Genomic DNA, 20,974 nt, shown 5'->3' with positions numbered 1-20,974 from the left:
ATCATGATCATAAGAAAGCAAATTACAGACTCCTCTTTAAATCTGCGTATTTCTCCAAAGCTCAGTTGTCCTGAGTGCCAGGACCTAGGATCAAGGGAGACACTCAAGTTTTTTAATACTATATCTCTGGACACATTGATGAAAATAGTCTTGGCCTCTTAACCTTCAAGCTGCACACTGGACCCTATTCCAACTAAACTACTGAAAGAGCTGCTTCCTGTGCTTGGCCCTCCTATGTTGAATATAATAAACAGCTCCCTATTCACTGGATGTGTACCAAACTCACTAAAAGTGGCAGTAATAAGGCCTCTCTTGAAAAGCCAAATCTTGACCCATAAAATATTAAAAACTATTGGCCTATATCGAATCTCCCATTCCTCTCAAAACATTTAGAAAAAGCTGTTGCGCAGCAACTCACTGCCTTCCTGAAGAAAAACAACGCATACGAAACGCTTTAGTCTGGTTTTAGACCCCGTCATAGCACTGACACTGCACTCGTGAAGGTGGTAAATTACCTTTTAATGGCATCAGACTAAGGCTCTGCATCTGTCCTCGTGCTCCTAGACCTTAATGCTGCTTTTGATACCATCGATCGCCACATTGTTTTGGAGAGATTGGAAACGCAAATTGGACTACATGGATAAGTTCTGGCCTGGTTTAGATCTTATCTGTCGGAAAGATATCATTTTTTCTCTGTGGATGATTTGTCTTCTGACAAATCAACTGTACATTTCGGTGTTCCTCAAGGTTCCGTTTTAGGACCACTATTGTTTTCATTACATATTTTACCTCTTGGAAACATAATGTTAACTTTCACTGCTATGCTTACGATACACAGCTGTACATTTCGATGAAACATGGTGAAGCCGCAAAATTGCCCTCCCTGGAAGCCTGTGTTTCAGACATAAGGAAGTGGATGGCAGCACATGTTTTACTTTTAAACTCGGACAAAACAGAGATGCTAGTTCTAGGTCCCAAGAAACAAAGAGGTCTTTTGTTGGATCTGACAATTAATCTTGATGGTTGTATGGTCATCTCAAATAAAACTGTAAAGGACCTCGGTGTTACTCTGGACTCTGATCTCTCTTTTGATGAACATATCAAGAATATTTCAAGGACAGTTTTTTCCCATCTTCGTAACATTGCAAAAATCAGAAACTTTGTCAAAAAATGATGCAGAAAAATGTATCCATGCTTTTGTCACTTCATATTATTCCAGTGCTAGCCTCTCTACACTGGCTTCCTGTTAAGGCTAGGGCTGATTTCAAGGTTTTACTGCTAACCTACAAAGCATTACATGGGCTTTCTCCTGCCGTACATACCTACACGTATGCTACGGTCACAAGGCGCAGGCCTCCTTACTGTCCCTAGAATTTCTAAGCAAACAGCTGGAGGCAGGGCTTTCTCCTGTAGAGCTCCATTTTTATGGAATGGTCTGCCTACCCATGTGAGAGATGCAGACTCAGTCTCGACCTTTGAGTCTTTATTGAAGACTCATCTCTTCAGTAGGTTCTATGATTGAGTGTAGTCTGGCCCAGGGGTATGAAGGTGAACGGAAAGGCACTGGATCGACAAACCACCCTTGCTGTTTCTGCCTGGCCGGTTCCCCTCTCTCCACTGGAATTCTCTGCCTCTAACCCTATTACGGGGGCTGGGTCACTGGCTTACTGGTGCTCTTCTATGCCGTCCCTAGGAGGGGTGCTTCAGTTGAGTGGGTTGAGTCACTGACGTGATCTTCTTATCCGGGTTGGCGCCCCCCTCGGGTTTATGCTGTGGGGGAGGTCTTTGTGGGCTTTACTCGGCCTTGTCTCAGGATGGTAAGTTGGTGGTTGAAGATATCCCTCTAGTGGTGTGGGGGCTGTACTTTGGCAAAGTGGATGGGGTTATATCCTGCCTGTTTGGCCCTGTCCGAGGGTATCGTCGGATGGGGCCACGGTGTCTCCCAACCCCTCCTGTCTCAGCCTCCAGTATTTATGCTGCAGTAGTTGATGTGTCGGGGGGCTAGGTTCAGTCTGTTATATCTTGAGTATTTCTCCTGTCTTATTCGGTGTCTTGTGTGAATTTAAGTATGCTCCCTCTAATTCTCTCTCTTTTTCTCTCTCTTCTCTCGGAGGACCTGATCCATAGGACCATGCCTCAGGACTACCTGGTCTGATGACTCCTTGCTGTCCCCAGTCCACCTGGTCATGCTGCTGCTCCAGTTTCAACTGTTCTAACCCTATTACAGGGGCTGAGTCACTGGCTTACTGGTGCTCTTTCATGCCGTCCCTAGGAGGGGTGCGTCACTTGAGTGGGTTGAGTCACTGATGTGATCTTCCTGTCTGGGTTGGCGCCCCCCCTTGGGTTGTGCCATGGCGGAGATCTTTGTGAGCTATACTCGGCCTTGTCTCAGGATGGTAAGTTGGTGGTTGAAGATATCCCTCTAGTGGTGTGGGGGCTGTGCCTTGGCAAAGTGGGTGGGGTTATATCCTTCCTGTTTGGCCCTGTCCGGGGGTATCATCGGATGGGGCCACAGTGTCTCCTGACCCCTCCTGTCTCAGCCTCCAGTATTTATGCTGCATTCGTTTATGTGTTGGGGGCTAGGGTCAGTTTGTTATATCTGGAGTACTTCTGTCTTATCCGGTGTCCTGTGTGAATTTAAGTATGCTCTCTCTAATTCTCTCTTTCTTTCTATCTCTCGGAGGACCTGAGCCCTAGGACCATGCCTCAGGACGACCTGACATGATGACTCCTTGCTGTCCCCAGTCCACCTGGCCGTGCTGCTGCTCCAGTTTCAACTGTTCTGCCTGCGGCTATGGAACCCTGACCTGTTCACCGGACGTGCTACCTGTCCCAGACCTGCTGTTTTCAACTCTCTAGAGACCGCAGGAGCGATAGAGATACTCTTAAGGATCGGCTATGAAAAGCCAACTGACATTTACTCCTGAGGTGCTGCACCCTCGACAACTACTGTGATTATTATTATTTGACCATGCTGGTCATTTATGAACATTTGAACATCTTGGCCATGTTCTGTTATAATCTCTACCCGGCACAGCCAGAAGAGGACTGGCCACCCCTCATAGCCTGGTTCCTCTCTAGGTTTCTTCCTAGGTTTTGGCCTTTCTACAGAGTTTTTCCTAGCCACCGTGCTTCTACACCTGCATTGCTTGCTGTTTGGGGTTTTAGGCTGGGTTTCTGTAAAGCACTTTGAGATATCAGCTGATGTACGAAGGGCTATATAAATACATTTGATTTGATTTGATTCTGCCTGCGGCTATGGAACCCTGACGTGTTCACTGGACGTGCCACCTTGTCCCGGACCTGCTGCTTTGGACTCTCTCTCTACCGCACCTGCTGTCTCTAACGCTGAATGATCGGCTATGAAAAGCCAACTGACATTTACTCCTGAGGTGCTGACCTGTTGCACCCTCTACAACCACTGTGATTATTATTATCTGACCCTGCTGGCCATCTATGAACGTTTGAACATCTTGGCCATGTTCTGTTATAATCTCCACCCGGCACAGCCAGATGAGGACTGGCCACCCCTCAGAGCCTGGTTCCTCTGTAGGTTTCTTCCTAGGTTCTGGCCTTTCCAGGGAGTTTGCTTCTACATCTGCATTGTTTGCTGTTTTAGGTTTTAGGCTGGGTTTCTGTATAGCACTTTGTGACATCGGCTGATGTAAATAGGCTTTATAAATACATTTGATTGATTGATTGCAGGGTGTGTTAGTTTTAACATCTCGTATTGACTGAAAATGTGCCTGTGCCTTCAATGTGCAGAACACATAAAAGTAAACTCTCATCTAACAGTGGCTTTGGCATTAGTGAAACATTTGGCATCCAGACCTCTATAGTGTAACATGTAGGCCTCATAATTATGCCCAGGCCTAATTGAGACCATAACAAACCTGTTTATTGTCATCTCTCTATCAAACTCACTTTAATGCTTTATATTTTTATATGAGGTTTGAGATCTGAGTAGCAGGCTGCCGACTGTTAAACGATGATTAATGAAAAACTGAAACAAAACCTTTTTGGAAAATTAAGGATCAGCAGGTTAAATATAATCAAATAAATGCATCCTCATACAGTTTATTGGCTATGGTCAAAACACAGTTATGGCCTTTGGAAATGTTCTCCCCAGCCACTCACATTTGAGTGATTTTTTTGCCTTATTTTCCTTGCGTGGTTATATATTTATATTTCTTGGATAAAGGTATCAGCATCACCAGTGGTTGACTTGGGTAGGAGCTCACTGGAGCTGAGTACCGGCATCTCACATTTTTTACTGCTTGAGCTCCTGTTCATCTTTTAAAATATTTTTTTTATTTTTTTTTATTTTTTGGGGGGTGGATCAGCTTAATATTGCGGAAAGAATGTTGCTTCCAATGTAATTGTCTGCATCATTTCCAATCCCCCATATTTTTTGCGGTAAATATATATATCCATTCACGTATGCATACATATACACATATATACATACACATACCTACATAGACATACATACTTTTTTTAAAGAGTATACCTTTATTATTATTCCCCGCAAACCCTACCACCGATCCCCCAATTGGAGTAAACTGATAAATATTTCTGTTTTTACCTTCACTTTATACATCTTATACACATTTTACAGACACAGTCTACTTTATAATAGTTCTCTCTTGTTTGTTCTTAGTCCTTCCTCTATTTCTGTTGTCCATCCAGTTTGATTTCCACTTGTAACTGTGCTATTTCACAATAGCTCCGCACCTATACACATTTCACAGATCCCGTATGCCCTACATTGTTTATCTTGTTATTAGTCCCACCCTTCAGCTCCACTCAACCTTTCCCATCTATCTTCCAACATCATCCATTTCGGATTTTTATTTGCCATATATTTTTCAACTGTGCTGTGATGCTTCACAAAAGATTTGAATCTTCCTATTCTCATAGCTTCCACGGATTGTAAATTAAAAATAAACATTTTTGCTAAAATAATTATTATATTATTGATTGATTGACTATGGCTTTTCAAATCCCCCAGTATTGCTATCTGTAGCGTTAGTTCTACGCAAATGTTGCAATTCTTCAACCATTCCTGGACCTGTGACCAAAAACGAGCTACATGCGGACAATACCAAAATAAATGGTCTAATGACTCTGCCTCCTCACAGCAGAATCTACAGAGCTGGGAAGATTGTATCCCCCATATATATAACATTCTATTAGTTGCAAGAATTTTGTACAATAATTTAAATTGAAAAATTAAAAGTTTTTAATCCGGCGTTGTTTTGCGTATCAATTCATAAACCATGTGCCATGGAATGGGTACATCGAAAATCTCTTCCCAACTATTTTGCAATTTATATGGCACAGCTGTAAGTTTTTTGGTCCTTAAATGAAATTGGTATATGTTTTTATTTATCACACTTTTCTTTAACCATTTATGTTCTTTAATATAAGGCCGACATACAAGTTCCTTACTTTTATCCCCTTCCACCTGCCTCTTCCATTTTTGTGGTAATGCTGCAATTAATTGGTTGTAATTTTGGGTAGAGCAGACATTTCCATATGTCTGTGTTAGCTGCATGTGTGACATTACTCCACCAGTCCTATTTATGATATCATTCACAAAAATTATACCTTTTTTAAACATTTCTTCGATAAATACAGTCTTATAAAATATTAACTCAAAAGTATTATGGAGCTCCTGCACCTAAATATAAACAGTACCGGCACCCAATATGAGTACTGGCACCTATTTAATTCCAAGTCAAGCACTGTGCATCACTCTGGAGAGCACTAAAGAAAAGTGCGAAAGAGAGGGAGGGAGAGATATTGTATATAGTGAAATAGACAGATATGTAAAAAGAGAGGGAGAGATTTAGATTAAACAACTCAAAGTGCCCCCCAATTGGCAGCTCTTCCATAGTGGTACATTAAGTAATTGAACCCCCTAGTGGTGAAATATGATTGGCTAGCAGCAGACACTGGCTCCATAGCTCTTCAGGTCATGAAAATCTACATCACTTATGGTTTGGTGCTCATCTCTCTGTACTGCTCATCTCTCTGGTCCCTGCATAGATTTGGGTTATAGATGCTTGAGTCTGATGCTAAACCGTGATAAGCTGTGAGACATGGTCAATAAAGGTTAGATGCTGTGACCGTGTGTTTCTATTAAACAACCTTCCATGCCAACGTGTCCAACCTCCAGATCTAAAGACATCAGAGTCTCTCTGTCTCAATCCCATTACTCTGTCTAATTAAAAACTTCACCTCGTAGCGCTGCCCTCCAGGGCCAATAGTTCCAGGACCTCTGAACTGGCCCCTGCCGGAGCAGGCTGCTTTCATTAGATTAAACACAATAATGAGAAAATCTTTTGTCTTTGCATATAATTAAGGCTCAGATGAAGGACATGTTGATCGATGGCGGGGAGCGACAGGTTCGTAAATAAGTTAGAGCTGCCAATGAGGTCCTGCCAGGGATCAATGAGGAAATGTCCAGCTCAGATTGGAGAGCGGGGGATAGGCTGTCGTCACAGCAACGGGACGTTGTCAATACTAACAACTAGTTACAGATCTGCTATCTTAATTTGATCACTCTTGTTTTCACAAACAAATGCAGCAGGAAATGCAAATTGTAGCTTATTCAAGGTTTAAAAAGGCTTCTAAAGTTTGTAATATCCATTTGAAAATATCTGACTTGATTTGCCCTAACTAAAAATGTATCAACCTGTACAAAATTTCCATTAATTATAATCCACACAATAATGAAGATTTCCTGTTGCTGCAGTATTATTTTACTGCTGTGAGGAGCAGGGTCAAATTGAGATAGGGCATCTGTACATCTCTCATACTGCAAACATTGACTCAGATGGAGTCCTCTAGCTGAGGGTGTGTGTGTGTGGGGGGGAAGGCTCTGTGAATAATACTATGGCCAGTTAGCATGTGTGTGTGTCCAATGGTCACTAACCATAAGCCAGATTCAACAAATCAAGTTTTACTTAAAAAATCACATAGGGTGTTCAGCTGTTTTAGTGCCAGGATGGAATAAAAGCCAGCACTCCCTGAAGATCTCCAGGACCAGGTTTGGTAACACATGTTTTTCAAAGATTGTTTTCCTTCCCAGTCACTGTTTGTTTGGATCCACATGAGCTTTTTCAGAAGCATGACAAGTAAGAAAACACTGATACACTGATATACAATCACGCAAATTTAAAATACAACGACATTCAAACAATAGAACAAAAAAATAGTGTGTGTTTGTGTGTGTCTCCTCACAGTTCCCACCGTGCCATGAGATGTTGTTTAATTCGCTTTATTAAGGTAATTTTGCTGTTTGCTTGATTAATTTGAGATGGAAAGGACTTCCATGCAATCATGGCTCTGTATAATACTGTATGTTGCTGTGAATTCGTTTTGGACTTGGGAACTGTGAAGAGACCCCTGGTGACATGTCTTGTGGGGTATGTATGGGTGTCTGAGCTGAATGTTATTTGATTATGCAGACATTCTGGAACATTCATCACAGTAATATTTGTCATAAAAACTAGGAGAAGCAGTTAATTTCTTGTTAACCCTCAACCAGGAAAGACTGGCATGCATGTTGTTGATGTTAGTTCTGTATGTGTAGTTACGAGAAAGGCATGCTCCTCTGTTTTAAGCCAGCTGCAGCTTTGCTAGCTGTTTTATTGCTGCACTTGACCATATTACCAGACAGTAATCACAATGGGACAAGAGCATAGCCTTAACAACTAGTACAGTTGATTTGAGTCAAAAACGCAGAACATCTTGTTATAGCAGACATACCCTTCCCCACCTTCACAACAACTTTGTCAATATAACTTGACCATGTTAATTGACCATCCAATATTATACCTAGGAGTTCAGCTTCCTCAACTTTCTCAATGGTCACACCCTTTATGTACAACTCCATCTGTTGAGGTTTAGGTCTCAGAGAATGTTTTGAAGAAAATACAATGCTTTTAGTTTTAGATGTATTTAACACCAGTTTATTATTAATCATTAATTACACATTCTTATACTGACTGTAACTCCTTATTTAGAATTTCAGTGTCAATGTATGCTGTAGGATGTCAGGTGTAGGAGAGCAGATATTTGGTGGCAAAACGGAGCCTTTTATTTGGCGAACCAAAAGCACACGGCACAAACGAGCACGAAAATACAAGTATGGGTTTAACATAACCCAGCGCAACCGGCCTAACGTGCGCATACATGCAAACAGATAAACAATACCACACAAAGACATGGGTTAAACAGAGGTTAAATACATAACACATCATGAGGAAAATGAGAACCAGGTGTGTGGGAAAACAAGACAAAACAAATTGAAAATGAAAAATGGATCGGCGATGGTTAGAAGACCGGCGGCGTCGACCACCGAACACCGCCCGAACAAGGAGAGGCATGGACTTCGGTAGAAGTCGTGACATTCAGTAAGGCTTTGGTTGCAGACATGTAGATTGTGGATTGGAATCATTCCCAAACTTAGTCATTCTAGCTTTGTGTAAGACCAGTGGGAAATCATTTGTAAAAATAGAGAAAAGTAACACCGACGGGACACAAACTGTACATATCTGATGTTAGAGAAGCTTCCATAGAAGAACACTCTCTGGGTTCTATTGGATAAATAACTATCCAACCATGTGATGGCATGTAAAGCCATCGCAAGTGAGTTTCTTTAATAACAATTTATGATCAATAACATCAAAGGTTGCACTGAAATGTAACAATACAGCTTCAACTATCATCTTATTATACATTTATTTTAACCAATCATCTGTCACCTGAGTGCAGTACAAATTGAGTGCCCTTCTCTATATGCATGCTCAACGTCAGTAGTTAACTTGTTCTCTGAAAAACATCATTGTATTTGGTCAAACACAATTCTCTCCATCAGTTTACTAAGACATGTACAACGGTTTCTGATTTGAGGAGAGGACACACTGGAGGGCAGTGTTGTCCTATATGAAAGGGAAGGTTAGTTCTAGGCAGAATGTGTGAGACTGTGCAGCACATTGGAATCATGTGTGTTGCTGTACTGTGCTTTACTATGAAGGCAAGTTGTTGTTTTTCTCCAAAATGTCAATGTGTTGGACGTCCCACCAAATGGGTACCTTTTGGGTACTGTAACAGATATTTAATGAGATTGGATGAATCACCAATCACATGAAATAAATAATAATATTTAGAAATTACTTTGTCAAAGCAACAAGATAACTAGGGCTTTACAATGATTGTGATAACTTGGAGACATTTTGGGGTTAAGTGGGTTAAAATCTTCCTAGAGGTCACAGAGGACCCACAGAGACATGTGAGAATGCAGAATCTGGTCACTTTAGCAAGTCTTTATTCACATAAAACATTCAATAAATCAGATTTTTTATGTGGTCCATATTAAAGTGCACTTAATTTAATATAACAGGCTTTTAAAATTCAACATTGTGTGCACAATTTGTACATAAAATATCAAAGGGTCTAAAGGAAATATTTTCGTGGAATGACCCATGCAGTGTAGCCTATTTGTAATTGAGACAACATGAGAAGATAGATATTCCGAGGTATTGCCATGGTATTGGCTGTGTGTGTTTGAGGAGATTGGAGAGAATGTCAACACGGGCCAATATTGACAACACTTCACTTCCGCTCTCATACACAGACTGGAAGCCACTGTCACATGACTGAGGTATTGGAAATTTGTCCAATTTCACCGTACGGTAGGACTCTTGCTTCCAGAGTAAACAGAGAGACAAACGGACAGACACCTTTTAATGTAATCAATACATTTAACAATTAAATGTAAACATCAACAAAATGTGCTGTCAGTGTGCTTGGAAACAAGAGATACATGGCATTATTATTTATTTTTTTAGCATCAAGCCCCCTCATTTGACAATGAACTCGACCGTGTGAGCCTCCACCCACACATATGTGATGACTGATGCTGGTCAATTACAGTGCTCTCAAGTAGTGTTAGAGCTGCCATTGTAAAACAGTTCAGCTCCTCTCTATCCCACTGTCACACACACACATTCTTACCTGCATTACCAACTACAGCCAAACTGTCACTGCTCATAATTGGGTCTCACTGTCCGGACAGAAATCAGCCTCACTGTTCATACTAAAACTGAAACATCCCTCATTTCTCCCCTCCCCTGGTGTGTGTGACAGTGGCCTGGGGGCCTGGTTGCTGTTGACAGGTACAGATGTAGAATCTTAATTTGAGCCAGCTACAGCAGGAAAATAATCCTGCAGAAACAGGACATGTGAAGTATGATGTGGCATTTTTTTAGGGGTTGATACATTTTTTGTTAGGGAAAATCAAGTCTGAATTTTCAAAGTGGAAATTACAAACTTTAGAAGCCTTTAAAAAAAATCAAATATGCTACAAGTTTGCATTTCCTGCCATGCATTTCTCAGCAGCAAAAGTGTGATCAAATTAAGATCCTACATTTGTACGAGAGTTTCTGATTTGAGGAGAGCTGTCACTAAGACGGCTACAGCTGCCTCCCCAAGTGACACCTCCCTGTTACTGGGGAGGATTAGGTGTGCCTGGGTGTTTGTTTGTTTGTGTGTGTGTGACTGACTAGAAGTTCTCAAGACAGAGAAAGTTTCCCTGATGAGGTGACAGGTCCTCACACTGTAAAGCCAACCCAAAGGACACAGAAGAAAGGTAGAGAGGGAGAAGAGGTAGAGGGAAGAGAGCAGGAGAGAGAGAATGCTCCCTGGTCACCAATTTAGGCCAACAAGCTCTCACAGTCTCACTTTAGAATCCGACGTTTGTCCATGAACGTCAAATTTAGAAGTTTACGTTTATGCATTCATTCAGAATGGTTAAGGTTTGGGATAGGGTTAAACAAAACAACTCAACAGTTAAGTTTAGGCTTTAATTTCAAATGGTTATTGTTTGGGATAGGGTAAAAAATAAATAACGAGTGCCTAGCATTGGGATTGGACCTTCGGCGCCCATCCTCCATCCCCTAGCAAACCACAAGCCTACCTCATGGTAATAGTTTTCACCATTGCCCCTAGTGGCCGTTATTAAAGTAATTTCCCGAATGTAGCCTTGGAGCTTGAGCTACCTGGCTGTTTAGGCCCAGCTATGGCATCCTGCAGCTGCACACGTACACACACACACTGACAATAAGGGAGAGTGGGGTAAATTGAGCCAAAAGGAGTAAATTGAGCCACTCCTATACAAAATGTATAATTTGACCAAATATTTAGGAAGAGGTCATCCAAAATACGGATTTTCACCAAGTAAAATGAATTTATTGATGCTTGTATCTAAACCAAAGTAGACACTTTTAAGATTGCTCTATACATCAGTTGGGGTCTCCATAAGCTTCAATATGAGGTCCTAAACCTAGCATGAACGTGTGTCCTTGTAGCTGTGTGGGCTGATATAGTCAAATTTTTTCCTTGGGGTAAGTTGAGCCAAGGGGTAAGTTAAGAACAATGGTTGAGCCAATAGCAAGTTGAGCAAATTGAACTGCTTTTTTCCCAGGCGTGGGAAGGAATGATCACTGGGATATGAGGTAACAACAGTGCCTGGTCTATGTTAAAAGTGTTAAAAATTATTAAAAGGCAAAAAAGCTATTGTGATTGTGTTGAGTTGTGTTTGGGAATAAAGATAAACATGGTTTTTAAAAAAGTGGTAATATTTGTAGGTGGCTTAACTTACCCTGTCCTGTGGCTCAACTTACCCCACACTCCTCATAAGTTGTGCCATGAGACCCCTTTTTTGGGGCAAGCTATATTTTCAAAACTGTACCCTATCCCATTCATTCTGATCATGTCCAGGGATACACAACATCCTAAAATATATGTATATAGATATCTTTGTTAGAAAGAATAATATATTTCTCTTGACGGAGTGATGCCGAATGTAAACATTGGCTCAACTACCAATACAAGCCAATCAATACAAAATATAAATATGAGCCAACCCCCATCCCATGAGCAACTGAGCTTGCCAGAGAAGCATGCAGTTGTTGATTGTATATTTCTCTGTGTGTGTATTTGTGTCCATCCATCCATGCGAGTGCACCTACCCCTGCACCAGTGTGTGAGAATGCCAAGTGTGAATGCTGTATATATCACCACTCTACATTATCTAATTTCATTAATGTGATCTCCTGTTCATCCCCTGACATCTTAACAGACATTATTTGTGGTTCCCTTCAAATAAAATCCAGGCTGTAAATTGCGGTGTGTGGAAATTGACTGTGGAAATTGAGATATAAACGCTACCCTGCATTACAGTCCGGCCTTTAATTAACTGAAAGCCACACTGACATTTATTGGATTGCAAGTTACTTGTTAATAGCAATAAATTGTGAGACAAAAAAACATCATTGCTTAATCTACATCAATAATTTGTGGACCTTTACCTAATGATTAATCATTACAGGCCTATGGGGACTGTCGCGTTTTGGGGAGCGAAAGTGAATGAAGTATTTAAAGATTTAAGTGGCTAGTGTCTGCTTAGTGATATAGCTCAGGAAACATACATAAAACCCCTCCCTCTCTCTGTCTCTCTCTCTGTTTCTCTGTGTCTACCTTTATTTCTCCCTCTCTCTGTCATTTTTCTCTTTCCCTCTCTTTCACCATCTTTCTCTCCCTCTCTCTCTTTCATGACGTGGGTTTAACCCATTGTGCGTGCGTGCGTGCGTACGCGTGTGTGTGCATGTGTTACGTGTGTGCTTGTATGTGTGTGAGAGTTTTTAATCCCCTTTATGAGTCTAAAGTGGTGAGGTGATCCCCTTCTGGTCCCTCTTTAGGACATGACAACAACACAGAGAATGCATTAGACCAATCCATCATCAGCGATGCACTGGTAGGGTCTATTACTGTGGACATAACCTTCAGCTTTGGGCTAAGGTTAATATACAGGGAATGTTGAGTCAGAGCCGAGACATCTCTTATTCCTGTATGTTTTTGGGGGAGTTATGAGAAGGTGGTTGTGAGGTGTTTGCTGTGTCATGTATTTAGGTTGAAACTGTGTTGGAATTCCGTTTATTTTATTGAATCTGATCTGACTGGGAATCTTAAACTGCCAGCTCTGCTAAAGATCCAGAGAGAGGAGGAAGTCAATGTCTGTGTTCATTTTTGTTAATCTGTCTGTGTTCCACTTTCAGGAAACAGTGACATTTTATCATCTTTTTCTGTGCATTGTTGATATATGTTCCAGACTATAGAAAGACTCTTCCTCATTGTGTTTGTGTCTCTCTGCAGCCCACAGTTTAAAGCAGTTGTCTATCTCTCTCAGTTCTCAGTGATCCTCTGTCTCCTCTGTCTCCTCTGTAGTGCCACTCTGTCTGCCTCAGTCAGGTGGCACCAGTTTGCCAGTTGTGTGAACATATTCCCTGTCGTGTCGAGGCACCCATCACACACACACGCACGTCAGGAGTCGAGCGGCGAGCTCTCGTCAGGCACTGCCACTTGGCCGGGACTGGCACTGAGTTGGCATGTTGGGCACAAAGATATGACAGATAGATAGATAGAAGATATGACAGGCACAAGATATGCCACATAGATGAAACCCTCAGATGCCAGGCAGGGAGAGACAGGGGGAGGCTATCCCCCGTCACAAACACTGACGCACGACTGCACACGCAACACTCAAACATACATGCACAAGACCGCACAAAGGCAAAAAGAGCAGTCAGTCAGAAGGTGCACATGCAGCCCGGACCTGTCAGCACAGATCTAGTCTATGCGGCTCTACGCAGAGAGAGAAGGGAAGGGAGGGGTGAGGGAAAATTTTGGAAGGTGAACATCAGACAGACAGACAGACAGACAGACAGACAGAGACATGACTCAAATTAGGCATGATGCGATGTGAGCTAGAAGACCAGCAAGCTTCTCGCCTGATTAACTCCAACTGTCTCTCTCTCTCTTTAAGTCTCTTCCTCCTCTCTCCTCTTCTCCCTTTGCCCCTCGTCCCCCTACTCCACCCACACCAACTGCTCTGTCTCCACCCCTTCTCTCACCATCCCCTCTCCCCTCTCTCTACCCTTATAGGTTTTCCTGTGTGATTGTCTCACCATCATTTGCCCATCTCATAACGCTGAGAGTACAGGACTGCACTCCTCATCTCCTGGTTGACTGGTTGCTCCTGGTCATTGTGGATATGACCAGAGACAGGCAGAGACTGGTGTCTGTTAATATCTGTGTCATGTCTCACGTATGTCTCGTTCACATCTCACTCATCCCTTCTGATGCCTCCCATCGATCTGTGAATAAGCAACAGTGACAGGAGAGAGAAAGAATTGGGGACATCAAAAGTAGCTGTTTATTTTGCAAGGCAGACAGCAAAGTCCATAAGAAAATCACATTGAGGACCATACATTTTACATTTTTAGGGGGAAGCAACCTTCTTTTGAATTTTAAATTACTTTGAAATGATCAGAGCACAACAACAGATGAGGCAATTGTTCAGAAAGGCAGTTAATGCTCTATATAATGAAAGTTCAGATACAGTGTGTATGCGAGCATGCCTGTTTGCATGCATTCATTCGTCCCTCCCTTAACTTGCTCATCTGACGACCTTGTCTATCTGTGAGTACCTGTACCAGGCTAATAGACAGACACAGTTGATGGCTCGTGACGTTCTGTCCTAATGTTCAACAGGGAAAGTTAGCTGAATGTTTGTCTAATTACTATTTTTACTTTTTTTCTTTTTTTTTTACATTTGAAAAACAATCTTATACATACGAACAATAATTTACAGACACACACAAATAATGACTACATCTCATATGCCCAGACCTGCATGCTCACACCTCCATCCATAGTTTCTGCATTATTGTTTGCCAATTGGCCTTAAATTGTACTAATTCGTTTTTCTGTCTCCCATGCTATTTCAATATTTCAAAATAAATCATTCAATTTTTCTAGTGTGTCAAATCAAATCAAATCTAATTTATTTACATAGCCCTTCGTGCATCAGCTGATATCTCAGAGTGCTGTACAGAAACCCAGCCTAAAACCCCAAACAGCAAGCAATGCAGGTGTAGAAGCACGGTGGCTAGGAAAAACTCCCTAGAAAGGCCAAAACCTAGGAAGAAACCTAGAGAGGAACCAGGCTATGAGGGGTGGCCAGTCCTCTTCTGGCTGTGCCAGGTGGAGATTATAACAGAACATGGCCAAGATGTTCAAGTGTTCATAAATTACCAGCATGGTGAAATAATAATAATCACAGTAGTTAACGAGGGTGCAGCAAGTCAGCACCTCAGGAGTAAATGTCAGTTGGCTTTTTTAGCACTTCCGGTGAACAGGTCAGGGTTCCATAGCCGCAGGCAGAACAGTTGAAACTGGAGCAGCAGCAAGGCCAGGTGGACTGGGGACAGCAAGGAGTCATCATGCCAGGTAGTCCTGACGCATGGTCCTAGGGCTCAGTCAATAATTATTAGTTTTACATTTGAGACATGACTCTGCCGTTGTGCTGTAAAATATGTGAATTGTGTCTCCTTTACAATACATTTCATACATTACTTTATACTGGATTAATCATACATTTTTGTTAACTGTAATTTCGTTAGTTATGCTCCAACTTTCCCTCCATCTTGTGCCATCATCAGTTCTTTTTAAAATGTTGGTTCCAATAGTTTATCATTTTTTTCTAAGAGATTGTCAGTTGGATATGCTTTCCAAAAAGTTTTGTATAGCTTCCGTATCATATGAACATCCTTTTCTGACTCAAATAAGATTCCCTCAAGATTACTCTGATGTCCAAAATATTTCAAATCGAGATTTCGGGATTTGTAACTTTTAAATTGCATGTATTTGTAACTATCTACATTGGTCCGTCCAAAATAACTTTTTATTTTCATCATGGAAATACATTTATTTCCTAATACCAAGTCATTTACGGTTTCTATGCCTTTAGTTATCCATGTGGGCCAATTTATCGATGCATTCTGAAAAGATATCCAAGGATTGTTCCATAAGGTTGTGTTTCTATGGAGTGATATTGGTTCTTGTATAATAGATATCATTTTCCTGCATATCGTTATAGTTTCTAAACTGTGAAGTTGTTAATGTTCATAGCTTATCCTTTGAAAATAGACACGTGAAAGGATTCTGGGGAGGAGCATGCGCATCTTCAATATGTACCCATTGTTCCTCTTTAACCTGTTGAGGATGGGGGCGCTGTTGTCACTATTTATGCTAATTGTGTAATTTTTGAAACGGCTTCCCACAAAATTCTTGATCGTACAATATGCATATTATTATTATTATTGGATAGAAAACAGTCTATAGTTTCTATAGGAGTTGAAATTTTGTCTCTAAGTGGAACAGAAGTCATTCTACAGCAATTTCCCTGACATGGAGTCAGATTTCAGAAATTTTGGCCCCTGATCTGGAGTCAGTTAAAAGGCCGCAGTTATTGCTATGAGTATACGGACACTGCTTACGTCTTCCCCTGGATGCCTTTACGTGATGACGATTTGAATGGGGTCGATTGCGCGTTCACAGGCACTACAAATTAAAAAAACCTGTAGCTAGGAACTCTTTTCTTGCTGCGTAATGCGCCTGGAGGACATCGACCCGCACTTGTTCCAAGCATTAGTGGAGGGAGTAATATTACTCTGGTCATGTTTCTACTCGTTATGGGAGTTAAAAACATCATAAGGTAGTTAATTTAAAGCGTTTTATAGCAATTTATATCCGTTTAGTGCGATTTTGGGACATTTATTTCTGAAACGCTGTGAATTGCTGGGCACGCTTCCAGTTCATCCCGAACGCAGTTGGCATTTCCACATGGCAAGAGGACAGCTTTCCACCAAAAGACGATTAGACCCAAGAAAGGATCCTTTGCCCAAGATACTGATGGAAGAACAGCTCAAAGTAGGACATTTTTATTATGATAAATCGTGTTTCTGTCGAAAAATGTTAGTGGCTTAGGACGCCATGTTTTTTGACGTAGCTTCGCTTGGCGCAAACTGTATTGAAAAGTAAGGATAATTTAAAAAATGTAATTCCGCGATTGTATTAAGAATTAAATTGTCTATCAATCCCTGTCCACCCTATATTCTTTAGTCACGTTTATGAGTATTTATGTATAAGAGTAGATCACTGTCTAATATGGCGCACGGACATTTTCTCACCAGCTGAGCTACATTTCACATTGTCTAACCATGATTTTGGTGACTAAATATAAACATTTTCGATCAAACTCTATATGGATTGTGTAATATGATGTTGCAGGAGTGTCATCTGAAGAATTCTGAGAAGGTTAGTGAAAAAATTAATATATTTTGGCGATGTTGACATCATCGCTCACTTTGGCTAGAATCAATGCTGGGCTGCTATGTGCTATGTGCTATGCTAATATAACGGTTTATTGTGTTTTCGCTGTAAGACACTTAGAAAATCTGAAATATTGTCTGTATTCACAGGATCTGTGTCTTTCGATTAGTGTATGCTGTGTATTTTTACGAAATGTTTGATGATTAGTAAGTAGGTAAACACGTTGCTCTATGTAGTTTTTCTTGTCCATTTGTGACGGTGGGTGCAATTGTAACCTATGCCATCTACCTGAAATATGCACATTGTTCTAACAAAACCTATCCCATACCATAAATATGTTATCAGACTGTCATCTGATGAGTTTTTTTCTTGGTTAGGGGCTATAAATATCTTAGTTTAGCCGAATTGGTGATAGCTACTGGTGTTGGTGGACAAATAAAAGATGGTGGATTATGCTAATGTGTTTTTAGGTAATAGATGTACATCTTTACATATTGTGTCTTCCCTGTAAAACATTTTAAAAATCGGACATGTTGGCTGGATTCACAAGATCTGTGTCTTTCATTAGCTGTATTGGACTTTAACCTGTCTAGGATCAGCGTGGCGCTCGCGGCACACCCCCCCCCCCCCCCCCCCACTGAAAAACCAGTGCCGCGAAATTCAAAAAAAATATTTTTTTAAAATATTTAACTTTCACACATTAAAGTCCAATACAGCTAATGAAAGACACAGATCTTGTGAATCCAGTCAACATTTCCGATTTTTAAAATGTTTTACAGGGAAGACACAATATGTAAAGATGTACATCTATTACCTAAAAACACATTAGCATAATCCACCATCTTTTATTTGTCCACCAACACCAGTAGCCATCACCAATTCGGCTAAACTAAGATATTTATAGCCCCTAACCAACAAAAAAACTCATTAGATGACAGTCTGATAACATATTTATGGTATGGGATAGGTTTTGTTAGAAAAAAGTGCATATTTCAGGTAGATGGCATAGTTTACAATTGCACCCACCATCACAAATGGACTAGAATAATTACAATGAGCAACGTGTTTACCTAACTACTAATCATCAAACATTTCGTAAAAATACACAGCATACACGAATCGAAAGACACAGATCCTGTGAATACAGACAATATTTCAGATTTTCTAAGTGTCTTACAGCGAAAACACAATAAATCGTTATATTAGCTTAGCACATAGCAATTAGCAGCCCAGCATTGATTCTAGCCAAAGTGAGCGATAAAAGTCAACATCGCCAAAAGATATTAATTTTTTCACTAACCTTCTCAGAATTCTTCCGATGACACTCCTGTAACATCACATTACAACATGCATATACAGTTTGATCGAAAATGTTTATATTTAGCCACCAAAATCATGGTTAGACAATGTGAAATGTAGACAAGCTGGTAAAGAAAAAGTCCTTGCGCCACTTAGACAGTGATCTACTCTTATACATAAATACTCATAAACGTGACTAAAAAATATAGGGTGGACAGGGATTGATAGACAATTTAATTCTTAATACAATTGCGTTATTACATTTTTTAATTTATCCTTACTTTTCAATACAGTTTGCGCCAAGCGAAGCTACGTCAAAAAACATGGCGTCCTAAGCCACTAAAATGTTTCGACAGAAACACGATTTATCATAATAAAAATGTCCTACCTTGAGCTGTTCTTCCATCAGTATCTTGGGCAAAGGATCCTTTCTTGGGAGAAATCGTCTTTTGGTGGAAAGCTGTCCTCTTGCCATGTGGAAATGTCAACTGCGTTCGGGATGAACTGAAAAGCGTGCCCAACTTTTCACATCGTTGCAAAAATAAATGTCCCAAAATCGCACTAAACGGATATAAATTGCTATAAAACGCTTTAAATTAACTACCTTATGATGTTTTTAACTCCCATAACGAGTGAAAAGATGACCGGAGAAATATAACAGGCTAAACTAACGCTTGGAACAGGTGCGCGCCGGTGTCCTCTAGGCTCATGACGCAGCTCCCAAAGAATGACTAGCTTCAGGGTTTTTTCATTTGTAGGGCCTGTGAACGCGCAATCGACCCCGTTGGAATCGTCATCACGTAAAGGCATCCAGGGGAAGACGTAAGAAGTGTCCGTATAGTCATAGCAACGACAGTGCCCTTTTAACTGACTTCAGAAGAGTGGCCAACATTTCTCAAATCTGACTCCATGTCAGGGAAATTGCTGTAGAATGGGCTCTGTTCCACTTAGAGACAAAATTTCAACTCCTATAGAAACTATAGACTGTTTTCTATCCAATAATAATAATAATATGCATATTGTACGATCAAGGATTTTGTGGGAAGCCGTTTAAAAAATTAGCCAAATTAGCATAAATAGTCTAAACAGCGCCCCCATCCCCAACAGGTTTAATGTGTGAAAGTTAAATATTTAAAAAAAATATTTCTTTTGAATTTCGCGGCACTGGTTTTTCAGTGGTGGTGGGGGGGGAGTGCCGCTAGCGGCACCCTCATCCTAGACAGGTTAATGCATTTAACTATACAGTATGTCGCAATTCAAATCCTTGGATAGTGAGTTGATACAATTCCAAGTCTGGAAGTTTATAACTACCCTCAGATTTAGGAAGATGTAAAACTTTGCCCATATATAGTCTTATGACCGAGTATACTTTTTTAAAGAATGTCTCAGTGGGGTAATTGGTATTAATGAAACTAAATGATAAGAGCGTCTGCTAAATGACTAAAATGTAAATGTAAATACAAATCTCTTGGCAGCCATGCTACTCTAAAGAGGTTTATTATACCTGTAAGATTAACGGGAAGATTATTGCATTTAATTAGATCATATTGTTGAGTAATTGAATAAAGTTATCTTTATATATTTGTTGTTTGTTGTCACTATTTAAGCATCCTAAGTTCTTATAGTTTTTGTGGTCCACTTAAAGGATTTCTGTAGATCGTGTGTTATTCTTTTTATTTTTCCTATTGCCATTATTTCAGGGGTTTTCCACGTTAATTTTATAACCTGAGATTTCTGATTATACTTTTTTTTAAATTGCAAAGGTGGCATTGAGTTTTTAATATTAGTCAGGTATATCAGGAGATCATCTGCAAATAAGTTAAGTTATATTCATGTTTACCAATAGTAGTTACATTTGAGTCCTTTTTTTATTTTACCAGGTAAGTTGACTGTGAACACATTCTCATTTATAGCAACAACCTAGGGAATAGTTACAGGAACGAGACAATTGTAAATGTGGATGTGTAACGGGCTTCCTCCTTCTCCTCATCCGAAGAGGAGTAGCATGGATTTGACCAACGTGTAGCGGGTTGTGGATACATAATGATTTATTAGACAAAACGGAAAAACACGACAAACACTTGAATAATTACAAAACAAATAAACGAATGTAGACAGACCTGGACACGAACTTACATACAACGTGAAGAACGCATGAACCAGGAAAACAGACTACATAAAACGAACGAACTAACAAAAACCGGAACAGTCCCGTGTGGCGTAACATACAGACACTGACACAGGAGACAACCACCCACAACGAACACTGTGAAACAACCTACCTAAATATGACTCTCAATTAGAGGAACGCCAAACACCTGCCTCTAATTGAGAGCCATACCAGGCAACCCTTAAACCAACATAGAAACAGACAACATAGAATGCCCACCCAAACTCACGTCCTGACCAACTAACACATACAACAAACTAA

This window comes from Salvelinus fontinalis, chromosome 9 (assembly GCF_029448725.1).
Source record: "Salvelinus fontinalis isolate EN_2023a chromosome 9, ASM2944872v1, whole genome shotgun sequence".
Lineage (NCBI taxonomy): Eukaryota > Metazoa > Chordata > Actinopteri > Salmoniformes > Salmonidae > Salvelinus > Salvelinus fontinalis.
The sequence above is the reverse complement of the archived record's forward strand: the minus strand, read 5'-3'. Positions refer to the sequence as shown.